Source organism: Ips typographus, linkage group LG12, assembly GCF_016097725.1.
Source record: "Ips typographus isolate SLU linkage group LG12, UJ_Ityp_2.0, whole genome shotgun sequence".
Classification (NCBI taxonomy): domain Eukaryota; kingdom Metazoa; phylum Arthropoda; class Insecta; order Coleoptera; family Curculionidae; genus Ips; species Ips typographus.
Genome location: NC_138433.1, coordinates 8,817,360 through 8,831,590, shown reverse-complemented (window position 1 = coordinate 8,831,590; position 14,231 = coordinate 8,817,360). Strand labels below are relative to the sequence as shown.

The 14,231-nt window shown below is 39.5% G+C and overlaps 4 long non-coding RNA genes and 2 other non-coding genes across 6 annotated transcripts in view; 4 read left to right on the top strand and 2 right to left on the bottom strand.

Annotated features, from left to right (window-relative positions):
- The window catches only part of LOC145736807 (uncharacterized), a 57,747-nt gene that overhangs the window by 25,812 nt on the left and 17,704 nt on the right, over nt 1–14,231 (top strand). The window lies entirely within an intron of this gene.
- LOC145736623 (uncharacterized) lies at nt 446–1,470 on the top strand. The gene is made up of 2 exons (XR_014180057.1): nt 446–834; nt 891–1,470. It is a non-coding gene; the product is annotated as an uncharacterized LOC145736623 (long non-coding RNA).
- TRNAK-CUU (transfer RNA lysine (anticodon CUU)) lies at nt 5,450–5,522 on the bottom strand. Its single transcript has one exon. It is a non-coding gene; the product is annotated as a tRNA-Lys (tRNA).
- LOC145736327 (uncharacterized) lies at nt 6,372–6,566 on the top strand. Its single transcript, XR_014179900.1, has 2 exons — nt 6,372–6,413; nt 6,453–6,566. It is a non-coding gene; the product is annotated as an uncharacterized LOC145736327 (long non-coding RNA).
- TRNAK-CUU (transfer RNA lysine (anticodon CUU)) lies at nt 6,615–6,687 on the top strand. Its single transcript has one exon. It is a non-coding gene; the product is annotated as a tRNA-Lys (tRNA).
- Nucleotides 7,640–8,467, bottom strand: LOC145736398 (uncharacterized). The gene is made up of 2 exons (XR_014179923.1): nt 7,803–8,467; nt 7,640–7,739 (listed from the first exon to the last, which is right to left on the bottom strand). It is a non-coding gene; the product is annotated as an uncharacterized LOC145736398 (long non-coding RNA).

Here is a 14,231-nt window from a genome sequence, read left to right as displayed (position 1 = left end):
GATCGATCATCATCAAGTGAAAACAAAGGTTTCCGCCTAAATGAATATCCTCGAGTCCTCGAGTAAGCTTCCACAACCCATCCAACCAACTTCTCTATGAACGTACAAACATGACCAAAATAACTGACAGACTCGTACAACTCCAAAACAAATGGAAAAACAATCCACACAACTGGACTATAATTACTCCACTGTGCTTAACAAGACCAACTAGACAATCCCGTTACCTCTTTCCCGCATCCACCCTGTTGGAGCACTTCCAATAGAATTTTTTGTTTTTTTTTATCTAAAATTGTTAATATTGATTAGAAATAAGATTGTAAATAACTAAAAATCTGTAAACATAGGCAGAAAGACCACGTGTGGTCGATAGCCTTTTTTTTTCGTATGGAAAAAATAAAGATTGTGTATATACACCAGGTGTCCAAGAGCACCCTGGACATAGGAGATTAACATGGGAAAATGGTTTTGAATTTTTTGCGCCTGTACGGTTCAATTAATGGAAAAACGCTTTAGATAAAAGTTGTAGAGCACATTTTCGGCTATCAACTCGTAATTTTTTCAATACCGTAGATTTGACCATTAAGACAAAAAACGGATCTAAAATTCGGAAATTTTAAATCTCCCGCCAAGCGGTCGTTAAGGAAAGTTTATATCCGGCCGTGCTACCAACCTTTCAAAATCATAACAAATCGCTGTCAGTCATTCTGTAATCAAAACATTCAAAACACGTTTATTTAGTAATAATTTTGAGTTACTACCCACATACTGCGAAGAAAATACAAATAAATCGTGATAAAAACACTTTATCAGTAGCCACAGCCCAAAAATCTGGTAAGTTGCATTCATAACCTCATTCAATGTCTCTATTAAACTTATTTACTTTGTAGCAAAATTCTTAAAGAAAACACTGGTTTTGCTTGCAAATATTTAATGAGGATGACCGAATCACCTATCTCAAGCCTCTTCATAACACTACCAAACGATTTAAAGTGATGAAAACAGTGGACAATGAAGATCTTTGAAGATAAGTTTCCTACTGTACAGGGACAACAACAAAGGGGCCAAATACTTCCTTCAAAAGTGGTGTGATTTAGTTTCAATGTGCTTAACTTCATGGACTATCATCAGCGAGGGTCTCCACCAGTGTTGCAACTAAAACTTAAAATGATTCAGTGTTGATATCTGACTTAAATCTCAAAATTTGATGTGCCTGTGACATGTGAATAATCTTAAACTGGCTATAAAACCTCTGAGAAACCCCTTCCAAGAAGAGAATATGGACTTACACAGTCAAATTATCAGTCAGGTGACAAAACTTTTTGTATATGGGTAGGTATTGTCGAAAAACCAACTTTTCAATTGAGCTATCTACATGAGCTGTTCTATACTAGGTTTAGGTATTAACATTATAATTGTGTTCTTTTTTCCACACACTCAATTGTTCCAAATAAAACTTTGTACACTGAACGTTTGTATTATTTATTTATTCACAGTTCAAGGTACAGTATACATTTTCTTCAAGTGAAAAGCTTAGGTACAATAGGTGGCAAAGAAAACTGGTCTTACCACATAAACAGTGATTGTTCCACAGATTGAGTGTGAGTGGGTGAACCTGTCACCATACAAGCTATGCTAAAAACAACTTTGTCTTACTAACCTAATGTTTGTTTGGATAATAGTGGAGTTCCAAATTAGCAAAGGTAGGTGAAATGTAGTGATTGAAAGTTTCTAAAGAGAAACAATTTGCTTCTAATTCAATACACCATTTCACAGGACGTACTACTTTTACTAATCAAATGTGAACTCGAGTTACACATTACTTGCAAATAAACTATTTTTGGTTAGTAGACATTTTACAAGTAACCTTGTAGGTGAATGATGTTCAAGTTAACTAATGGAGCTAATTAAATATCAGTACTTACCTTACCCTGTAGAGATGGGAAAAAACATTGACAATCAGTTATAAAAAATGCCTTTTTATTAACATCATACAATGTAAAACCACTTAAACACTATGGTGTGTTGATAACACTACAAAACAGAAGGATACAATAAAACTATCAGTTACATAGGTCACTAAATTGCACCACTTTTGAGGGAAGTATTTACCCTCTTTTGTGATCCCTGTATAGTAAAGCAACTTATCTTCAAACATCTGCAGGCCTTCCTAGTCCATTGTTTTTATCACTTTAAATCGTTTGGTAGTGTTATGAAGAGGCTTGAGATAGGTGATTCGGTCATCCTCATTAAATATTTGCAAGCAAAACCAGTGTTTTCTTAAAGAATTTTGCTACAAAGTAAATAAGTTTAGTAGAGACATTGAATGAGGTTATGACCGCAACTTACCAGATTTTTGGACTGTAGCTCCTGATAAAGTGTTTTTATCATGATTTATTTGTATTTTCTTCGCGGTATGTAGGTAGTAACTCAAAATTATTACTAAATAAACTTGTTTTGAATGTTTTGATTACAGAATGACTGACAACGATTTGTTATGATTTTGAAAGGTTGGTAGCACGACCGGATATAAACTTTCCTTAACGACCGCTTGGCGGGAGATTTAAAATTTCCGAATTTTAGATCCGTTTTTCGTCTTAATGGTCAAATCTACGGTATTGAAAAAATTACAAGTAGATAGCCGAAAATGTGCTCTACAATTTTTATCTAAAGCGTTTTTCCATTAAATGAACCGTACAGGCGCAAAAAAATCAAAACCATTTTCCCATGTTAATCTCCTATGTCCAGGGTGCTCTTGGACACCTGGTATATTTGGCTAAAAGTCATTCAAATGTCAAACAATGTTTTCAAAGAACAAGTTGGCTATGATAGAATGTCACATTCTTTTATTATTGTTTGACAGTGATTCGTCAAACTCAAATACATTATTTTTTTCTAGTAAGTTTTTTTGGATGCGTTACAAAGGTTTTGTTGTTATAACTTAGTAGAAGACAAGTTTCATTTTTGTTTTAAAATGGATCCTAATTGTAGGGGTAAGTAGTAAGTTTTTCACATAAAAATGTTTGATCATTTTGATACTTTTAAATATTAATATACTCAAAATGGAAATGCGTTTTTACGTCACTATTAAGAGACAAAATTTTGCATGTTTTTTTTTATGTTCCGCCCAATATCCCACGGGTTTGTTTAGTGTTTTGTTGAAGAAACTTACTTAATAAACTAATGCTAAACAGAAACCTTGCTCATATTTGCACATAAGTCTAAAATACGGGGTTAATTTTTTACTGACGTTTCAAAAGTTCAAAATGCTATACTTAATTATATTTTGTTCTGCTTACAGATGTGGACGAAAACTTTTTTATTATTAGTTACCAGGACCTTTTTGACATGGTTCAGAGTTTTTCCGATAAAAGTATTAATAGTAGATTCACTACTTTAGAAAATAAAATTTTAGAACTGACGAAAAATGAGCAACTCAGCAAGAACGAAAAAAGAAATTTATCAAGATTTAAATCAGATTTTGTAAAAAAATGGTTGGTTTCGTGTCGATCTAAAGACAGATTCATACAAACACATGCAAAATTGTTGAGTTTGCAAATTAAATTTTTCAAAAGAAGCAATCAAGTCAAACGAAAATCAAGCAATAATAGTATATTCTATATTAAGAGCGGAAAGTATATATTTGCCGCTTGCACATGAAATTTGCAGCTTGAGGCGAAGCCGAACGCTGCAATCATGTAAAAGCGGCAAAAGTACTTTTGGCTCGAAATATAGACGATATTTTTTCGACGACTGCTGTGGGGTGGATTAGAAGGACAACTCGCATCATTTTCGTCGCTCGAACTCATTGTCACCGATAAATCACTTTGACGGAATGTGGTTATTTCAAACAGGTATGTCAAGCGTTGTTATGGAAACGCCGAAAAAAGTTGGTGAGTAGATTGTTAGTAGAAAGCGAAAACGCTCTAGAGCAGAAAATCTCTCTTTCTGCTCGCGCGCGGCAAATAACCCCTTTCTGCTTCTAAATGGAAGCGTACATGAGGTACTTTCAAAGTAAGTCGTCGAAAAAGGTTGTTACGTACGAAATAGAGTTTTCGTCCGTTAACTCGTTTGATTTGTGTTTTTAATGTCCGTGGGCCTAGTTACACTAGTAGACCGATTCCGATCGCTTAAATCCTCCAATTGCACTTTGTGCACATTTTGTTGTAAATGTGGGTGCGTGACCTGATAAGTTATCAGGTGCCGTAGTCACGTGATTGGTTTCGATTTTTGTCAGGGAGGCGTCGGTGTGTGGTCGTGTTTCTTTGTGTCAGGTGCCATGTGCCTATTTAATCACCCCACTTTGTGATATCGGTCTCTTTACCACTACAGCACTCGAACTGCCGACATCTGACTTTTTTCTGAGCGGTGTGGCGCGTGTGTGAATTTGAATTTTTAATCTGTAAACATCTGGCCGAATTACAGGTAAATTGGTTTTATTGTTAGTTCTTTTGAATTATTTTGTATCGGCCCAATTTTCCAACACAGTATTGTGTTCGGCCCAACCGGAGATTCAGGGACTTTTCCAACCGGATATTCAGAGATTTTTCCAACCGGATATCCAGAGATTTTTCCAACCGGAGATTCAGGGACTTTTCCAACCGAGATTCAGAGACTTTTCTAGCCGGAGATTCAAAGACCTTTCCGACCGGAATTCCAAGGGTTTTCCCGACCGAATTTCAATCGGGGACTGAATCAGCCTGACTGGGACTGCTTTGTCCAGAGTTTTCCGGACCAACCCACGTGTTGGAAAAGCCGACCACCGGCTCCAGTTTTATTTAATTTAATTTAATTTTTATTTTTTTTTAGTTATATTAGTTTGCTCTAAACAACTTCAACACTTGTCATCACCTCTGGTCACCTTTTTGGTTGCCGGAACAAGTGTTGAAGCTGTTTGTTCGTTTTCCCTGGCGTTCTGCTGTTTTCTGCCTTAGGTACCTGTCACCAGTCTCTGGACCCCATTTCCTACCTGGAAATTAGCGGTGGCCACTACTGACTACTGGGAAGAGGATACTGGAGGTTCCAGGACCTAAACGTCGTCTTAAGAACTGGTAAGGGCAGTTAGAGACAGTTTGGCACTGGGAAAACTTTTCCTGTTTTTTTTTTTAAAAATTTCAAATTTATCTTGATTTTTCATTTTATTTTAAATTCAACTTCAATTTTGTTTTCTTTTATTTTTCCTTGTTAATTCTTTCGATAATTTGTTTCTCGGCAACTTTTGTAAATTTTGTAAATTTTTGTAAAGTTGTAAATATTGTAGTTTTGTTTTTTAACTTGTAATATACACGTGTACATATACAACAAATAGTTCGTTTGATTTCCTGCAGTATGTCCAAGTGTGTTCATCTATAGCTAGTTATGAACTCATGCAATTAATCCACGACCTTGAGCTATCTAATTAAAGAATGTTGAAATCTCATTAACGTGAGGTTTCATCATAACAAATTGGCGCCCAACGTGGGGCACGAACCCACGACCCTGAGATTAAGAGTCTCATGCTCTACCCACTGAGCTAGCCGGGCCGCACCCTACAGAATACTCTAATATTCCCTTTCAAATCCTGGATCACATTATGCCAGATTCGTCTTTCAGACTCGAACCAGATGAGTTCTTGCTTCAAACCAATAATCTGATCTTCTAAGGCTTTGTTTTTCTTTATAGACTCACTCAGTTGGTCATTCAAACTGTGTATTTTTTCACAGGACTCTTTGGCGTCTTTCAACAGTTTTTTATTTTCAGTTTGCAATTGTTGTTTCCAATGCAAAGCATCAGTTTCAGCACCTAATTTTTCGTAAAGCTGTTGGTTTTGTTGAGTCAAACCTTTCACTTGAGCTCTCAATTCTTCAATTTCTAAAACATCTTGTTTCATAGTTTTCAGTGCATTTTGGCTAATTTGGTACTTTTCATTCAACTGAGTAAATCTAGCCTTATAGTCCCAATCAGGGATATTTTTAAACACCTTGGGTTTTGATGCTCCATCTTCAGATTGACTACCCAAAGGTCGTTTTGTACCCACTGGTGGCTTGGTGGTTTTAAGGGTGGCTGTTGGGATGGCTGGGGCTGTTTTGATGGGTGCAGCCCTAGCACTCACATTAAGTTTGACCTTAGGTAAATTGTTTAATGGCTGCTGATCTGTGACAGTCGTTAAATCCGAGACAGAGCGCGAACGTCTTAAAGCGGCGCTCATAATTGCATTTTGACTTGTGGAAGCTCGAGCTGCCTGAGCTTCGGATAATAAAACTCTAAACTTGGGCAATTTAGAGCGTTGCATGTTAATTAATTAATATGATTGAAGAATTGAGAGCTCAAGTGAAAGGTTTGACTCAACAAAACCAACAGCTTTACGAAAAATTAGGTGCTGAAACTGATGCTTTGCATTGGAAACAACAATTGCAAACTGAAAATGAAAAACTGTTGAAAGACGCCAAAGAGTCCTGTGAAAAAATACACAGTTTGAATGACCAACTGAGTGAGTCTATAAAGAAAAACAAAGCCTTAGAAGATCAGATTATTGGTTTGAAGCAAGAACTCATCTGGTTCGAGTCTGAAAGACGAATCTGGCATAATGTGATCCAGGATTTGAAAGAGAATATTAGAGTATTCTGTAGGGTGCGGCCCGGCTAGCTCAGTCGGTAGAGCATGAGACTCTTAATCTCAGGGTCGTGGGTTCGTGCCCCACGTTGGGCGCCAATTTGTTATGATCAAACCTCACGTTAATGAGATTTCAACATTCTTTAATTAGATAGCTCAAGGTCGTGGATTAATTGCATGAGTTCATAACTAGCTATAGATGAACACACTTGGACATACTGCAGGAAATCAAACGAACTATTTGTTGTATATGTACACGTGTATATTACAAGTTAAAAAACAAAACTACAATATTTACAACTTTACAAAAATGTACAAAAGTTGCCGAGAAACAAATTATCGAAAGAATTAACAAGGAAAAATAAAAGAAAACAAAATTGAAGTTGAATTTAAAATAAAATGAAAAATCAAGATAAATTTGAAATTTAAAAAAAAAAACAGGAAAAGTTTTCCCAGTGCCAAACTGTCTCTAACTGCCCTTACCAGTTCTTAAGACGACGTTTGGGTCCTGGAACCTCCAGTATCCTCTTCCCAGTAGTCAGTAGTGGCCACCGCTGATTTCCAGGTAGGAAATGGGGTCCAGAGACTGGTGACAGGTACCTAAGGCAGAAAACAGCAGAACACCAGGGAAAACGAACAAACAGCTTCAACACTTGTTCCGGCAACCAAAAAGGTGACCAGAGGTGATGACAAGTGTTGAAGTTGTTTAGAGCAAACTAATATAACTAAAAAAAAATAAAAATTAAATTAAATTAAATAAAACTGAATCAAGTGAGGAATTGTGGTGGTTCGATTCTGACCTTTTGAGACTCTGTGGCCGGTGGTCAGCTTTTCCAACACGTGGGTTGGTCCGGAAAACTCTGGACAAAGCAGTCCCAGTCAGGCTGATTCAGTCCCCGATTGAAATGTTATTCGGTCGGGAAAATCCTTGAAATTCCGGTCGGAAAGGTCTTTGAATCTCCGGCTAGAAAAGTCTCTGAATCTCGGTTGGAAAAGTCCCTGAATCTCCGGTTGGAAAAATCTCTGGATATCCGGTTGGAAAAATCTCTGAATATCCGGTTGGAAAAGTCCCTGAATCTCCGGTTGGAAAAGTCCCTGAATCTCCGGTTGGAAAAGTCCCTGAATCTCCGGTTGGGCCGAACACAATACTGTGTTGGAAAATTGGGCCGATACAAAATAATTCAAAAGAACTAACAATAAAACCAATTTACCTGTAATTCGGCCAGATGTTTACGGATTAAAAATTCAAATTCACACACGCGCCACACCGCTCAGAAAAAAGTCAGATGTCGGCAGTTCGGGTGCTGTAGTGGTAAAAGGACCGATATCACAAAGTGGGGTGATTAAATAGGCACATGGCACCTGACACAAAGAAACACGACCACAAACCGACGCTCCCCCGACAAAAATCGAAACCAATCACGTGACTACGGCACCTGATAACTTATCAGGTCACGCACCCACATTTACAACAAAATGTGCACAAAGTGCAATTGGAGGATTTAAGCGATCGGAATCGGTCTACTAGTGTAACTAGGCCCACGGACATTAAAAACACAAATCAAACGAGTTAACGGACGAAAACTCTATTTCGTACGTAACAAGGTCGACCTAAAGTATCTTTTGAAGATAGCAGTGATCGTTCCAAAAGAATGAAAACTAGTAATTTGCGAAATACATCTAGTGCAGTAGAACTCGCCTATGCAACGCAAATGAATTTTCGTGCCGAAGGAAACAATCAAGCTGCAAAAATACTCAAAGACAATACACCATCAAAAACTGACGAGTATTTCAACGCCTTAAAAAATCAAACAACAACTTATACTAAATTGAGTGCTGATGAGGCACTTTCTCTTCTAATAGAAGCAAAGTTAAGCAAGAGTCAATACAATTTAATCAGGCGTCAAGTCAAAGAAAAAAACTGTCATATTTATCCTTCCTATGATGAAATCCTTAAAGCAAAGAAGCGATGTTACCCTAACTCAATAATTGTCTCTTCGGATACTGTAGCCGAAGTTCCAATGCAGTCAATGCTGAATCATACTTGCAAAAGATTGCTTTAGTTACAAGAAGAAGTTATTGATAGTTTTAATATGTAAATGGGGCCTAGACGGTTCTTCAGGTCAATCGGAGTACAAACAAAAATTTGACAAAACTGGTAGTTCTGACTCTAGTATAGTATTGACATCATTAGTACCCATAAGGCTTATATATCGTACAGAAACCAATAAAAATAATCAAATAATTTGGCAAAATGTAAGAACATCATCGCCTCGTTTTTGTCGTCCTTTAAAATTACAGTTCATTCACGAAACAGCAGAGCTAATTAAACTAGAAAAAGAGTTTGTGGACCGTCAAATTAATAATATCGTTCCATTTATTTGTACCTCCAATGATGGTAACACAGCTCGTAGGTTCTTTGAAAATGTAGAAGTAGTATCAAATATAACCAAAATTGACAAACAATTAATTACAAAATTTCATGTAATATTGCAAACTTTATCGTCTGGATTTGACATCAATACAGATAGATTTAAGGAATATGCGTTAACAACTGCAAGACTTTTTGTGACATTGTATCCTTGGTATGCCATGCCTCCAACTATACACAAAATTTTATTACATGGCTTTGAAGTTATTAAATCATTTTGCTTGCCAATAGGACAATTATCAGAGGAAGCACAAGAGGCACGCAACAAGGATATTGTTACGGTCTGGGCCTACTATGCTCGATACTTCTTAACGAGCGCTCGCCTCGGGATGAAACCGATGCGCCGCAATATCTGGCCGGGCGCGTATTAAAGTAGGCCACAGGGCCACAGTTAGGAACCGAGTTTACCTGGAAGATTCTTGAATGATCAAGGCAACCCGCGAAGCGTTTCGCGGTCATTCTAGAACGTGGTTTGCGAATATAAAAGACGCGGTCTCGACCGCAGTAGTAGTGAATTTGGGAACGCGGATAAGTTTAAATAGCGGAATAATTGTGGAATTGTAGTAGTGTTTTTAGTAGCTGTGTTAATTATTGTACGGAGTGTTTTGAAGTGTAATAAATTTATTAATCGTTGAGTTAAATTGACTTTGTGTGAACCCACGGGAAAATCGTAACAATTGGTGTCAGAAGTGCGATCAGACTTTAGTGCGACGTGAATTGGAACTAAACTTCGGGTTAGAGACTTGTGTTCAGAACCGGACTAGAGATTTTCGGAACAGTGGTGTGTTAAATTTATTTTATGCCAGTAACAAGACGTCAAAGTGCAAACATGGAGGCCCAATTTGCAGCTATTATGGACATGCTTAAACAACATCGACAACAAGACAAGGAAGAACAAGAAAGGATTCGACAAGAACAAGAAAGGATTCGACAACAAGAGAAGGAAGAACAAGAAAGGATTCGACAACAAGACAAGGAAGAACAAGAAAGGATTCGACAAGAACAAGAAAGAATTCGACAACAAGACAAAGAAGAAGACAGAGAGCGGCAAGAAAAACGTAACGTAGAAATATTGAACGGTCTAGCGGGGACCAAAACAGAAATCCAAGAGTATGTGTCCCATAGTCTCAAAAAGATGGAGTATGACGTTCAGGTAAAATTAGACGATGTTCGGGAGGACATTAATAAAATTCAGAACGATGTTCGGGAGGACATTAATGATGTTCGGGAGGACATTAATAAAATTCAGAATGATGTCGAGATAAAGTTACGTGACTTAGAGCAGAAAATTGACAGCAGAGGAGCCAGCTACAGTGATCACCGGAAACGGGCTCAACAAGATCAAGCCTCCCACATACGACGGTCAAACTTCATAGGCAACGTACCAACTCCAATTTGAGGCCGCTGCAAATGCAAATAGATGGAGTAACGAGGAAAAGGCTGTAGCACTGGTGGTGGCATTACGAGGACCTGCATTGGAGCTGTTACAGACTCTGCCTATCGCCCAACAAAGCAACTATGACGCATTAGTAGCTGCATTAGAACGACGTTATGGGGATCAGCATAGGAAAGGAGTGTACCAAACACAATTAAAGGCAAGACTGCAGAAAACTGGTGAAAATTTACAAGAGTTTGAGGCCGAAATTCGTCGCCTTGTGCATCTGGCTTACCCAGCCGTCCCGGATGAAATCCAAGAAGAACTTGTGGCACAGTGTTTTGTAGATGGGATTCGAGATCTGGAAGTAAAGAAAATGCTGAAGATGTTCAAAGGAAGCAACAGCAGCGAATTACTAATTCGAGCGCTGGAAGTTGAAGCTGCGTGCAATGACTTAAAACCAAGGATCAGGGCCGTGACTATTCAAGAGGAGAGAGAACCGCCAGCCGATCATGCTGCTACACCAATGAATGAAATTAAATCAATGTTCGGCCAATTAGTGCAACAAATGGCAGCATTAGGAAATGGTCTTTCCACACAGTTAGAACGGTCACGCCCGATCACTAGAGTGGAGTGTTATCGATGCGGACGTACGGGACACATCAAACGAGATTGTCGAGTAAGGATACCGTCCCGCTCTCCAACGAGGGACGTACAACCATCCAGGAGGGACCAGGACAACTCCCACTAGTCAACATTACGGGGCGAATGTTGACTAGCGAAGACAAAGCCCCCAGAATTATCTCCATCAGAAGCCTGGGTAGATCAATGGGAAGCCTGAACGTAGATGGAAAGGTGGATGCGATGAACGTTACTTTTACTTTGGATACCGGTGCGGCAGTATCTTTGATCCGGTCAAACCTTGTGGATAAAAGTCAAATTAAGCCTTTACGAAGAAGTGTTCTCCTGCGCACTGTGACTGGAGAATCGGCTAAAGTTTTAGGAGAAATAACAGTCAAGATTTGCCTTGGAAGGATTACGTTTTACCACACTGTGTTAGTAGCGGATATTGAAGATGAATTTATTCTGGGAATGGACCTGATTCGTCAACATGGATTTTCTTTTGATCCCGAACAAAATATCCTAAGGTTTGGAAGTGAAGAGTTCATCCTGTCAACCAGTCACCGCTGTGAGTCACCCATTAATGTTTTGGCATCTCAGACAGTAAAAATAAGCGGCAATTCCGAGCAAATAATTATTGGACAATTGGAGCACAATTCTGGGAGCTGTGTTGGACTTGTACGAAACCCGGACCGACCAGGAAGATGCCTCATTGGGAAATCACTTGTAAATGGAGGAAGTGAAGTCCCAATAAGAGTTGCAAACATTTTTTCAGACGACGTAAAAATCAACAAAGGCGAAATTATTGCGGTATTCGAGCCTGTAGTCAAAATAACCAATTGCGATGGGTTACCAGAACAGGAGGAGCAGTTGGGGGAAAACAAGCTCTTAAATGAACTTGAAAAGACCTGGAAACATCTGTCAACACCACAACTGAAGAAGGCTCGGAAACTGATTTTGGACCATGGTAGCATATTTGGAACACCGAACAATATGGGAAAAACTACCATTGTAAAACACCGAATTAACACCGGCAATGCACAACCGATTCGACAACCACCTAGGAGACTACCAATAGCCAAACAACAGGAAGTGCAGGAATTAGTGGACAGGATGCTTGACGACGGAGTTATAGAAGAATCCTGCAGCCCTTGGTCATCACCTGTTGTTCTGGTCACTAAGAAAGATGGATCAAGCAGATTTTGTGTAGATTACCGAAAACTGAATGACGTGACCAAAAAGGACAGCTATCCACTTCCCCGTATCGACGACACACTGACGACTTTGGCAGGATCCTGTTGGTTTTCTACTTTAGATTTGAAGAGTGGGTACTGGCAAGTTGGCATTGAGGAGCAAGATAAGGAGAAGACTGCTTTTTCTGCTGGAAATGGGCTGTACCAATTCAATGTGATGCCCTTCGGACTTTGTAATGCTCCTGCTACGTTTGAAAGACTAATGGAAATTGTGCTTCGTGGCCTTAACTGGAAGACTTGCTTGGTTTATCTGGACGATATCATGGTGATGGGAAAAACTTTTGAAGAACATCTGGACAACTTGCAAGAAGTATTTGCTATAATAGGTGGTGCCCATCTTCGATTGAACGCCAAAAAGTGTTGGTTCTTCCAAAAGCAAGTCGAATTCCTTGGGCATGTGGTGACGGTCGACGGAATCCAGACGGACGACAAGAAGATCCAAGCAATTAGAGAATGGCCAGTACCAAAGGATAAACACGAACTCAGAAGCTTTCTAGGACTTGCCACCTACTACAGACGGTTTGTGGAAGGATTTGCCAACATCGCAGCTCCGCTACATCAACTTACTGAGGACAAAACACCCTACTGTTGGAATACCCAATGTGATCAGGCGTTCAGAAGATTAAAGGCATCACTTTGCTCCAGTCCCATCCTCAGTTATCCACAACCAAAAGGAAAGTTCATTTTAGACACAGATGCCAGTAATTCTGGTATTGGAGCTGTATTGTCTCAAGTCCAAAACGGAGAAGAACATGTCATAGAATACTTCAGTAGGAAACTTACCAAAGCAGAACGGAACTACTGTGTAACGAGAAAAGAGCTACTGGCAATAGTAAAATCAGTCGATCACTTTCACAAGTACTTGTACGGACAGGAATTTTTGATAAGGACTGACCATGCGGCACTCAAGTGGCTCCTCGGAATGAAACAACCGGAAGGACAAGTAGCAAGATGGCTTGAAAAACTCCAGCAGTATAATTTCAACATCAAGCATCGACCCGGAAAGCTGCATAATAACGCAGATGCTCTATCAAGAAGACCTTGCGCCCGAAGAATGCAAACATTGCCAGAAAGCGGAACAACGTGAAGGCGTTGTGTCCATCAGAATGGTTCAGCTGAAGACCAATGATGAATGGAGTACCGATGAGATTAGGAAGGATCAACTAGAAGACAGCGACATAGGCCCATTGTTGTTGAGAAAGGAACAAAGCGAGCCAAGACCAACATGGCAAGAAATCTCTAGCAAAGGCCTGACGTTCAAAGCACTTTGGGCTCAGTGGGACTCGCTTGTGGTTGAAGGCGGCTTGCTAAAAAGAGCTTGGGAGAGTGCCGATGGAAAAGAGATAAGGAAGCAGCTGGTAGTTCCCAGAGGAAGGGTCGACCACGTACTGGAGGAAATGCACAATGGAAAGACTGGTGCTCATTTGGGAGTAAATAAGACTTTGGACAAAATCCGGCAACGTTTTTACTGGGTGAACTACTGCCAAGACGTGAAATCATGGTGTCGACAATGTTCCATTTGTGCAGCTAGCCACGGACCACAGACGAGATCCCGGGGACCTATGAAGCAGTACAACGTAGGATTGCCGTTCGAACGTTTAGCCATAGACGTTGCTGGGCCTTTTCCTGAGACCAACAGAGGCAACAAGTACATTCTTGTTGCCATGGATTACTTTAGCAAATGGCCTGAGGTGTTTGCGATTCCAAATCAAGAAGCCAGCACAGTCGCTGATATTCTCGTCGAAAATGTCTTCAGTAGATTTGGTGTGCCGTTGGAGTTACATTCTGATCAGGGACGAAACTTTGAGTCCAAGCTCTTTCAGAGGCTCTGTGATCTGCTAGGCATTAGGAAGACCCGAACAACGCCGCTTCATCCTCAGTCGGATGGAATGGTCGAGAGATTTAATAAGACCATAGAGCAACATCTCTCAAAGGTTGTTGATCAGCATCAGAAAGATTG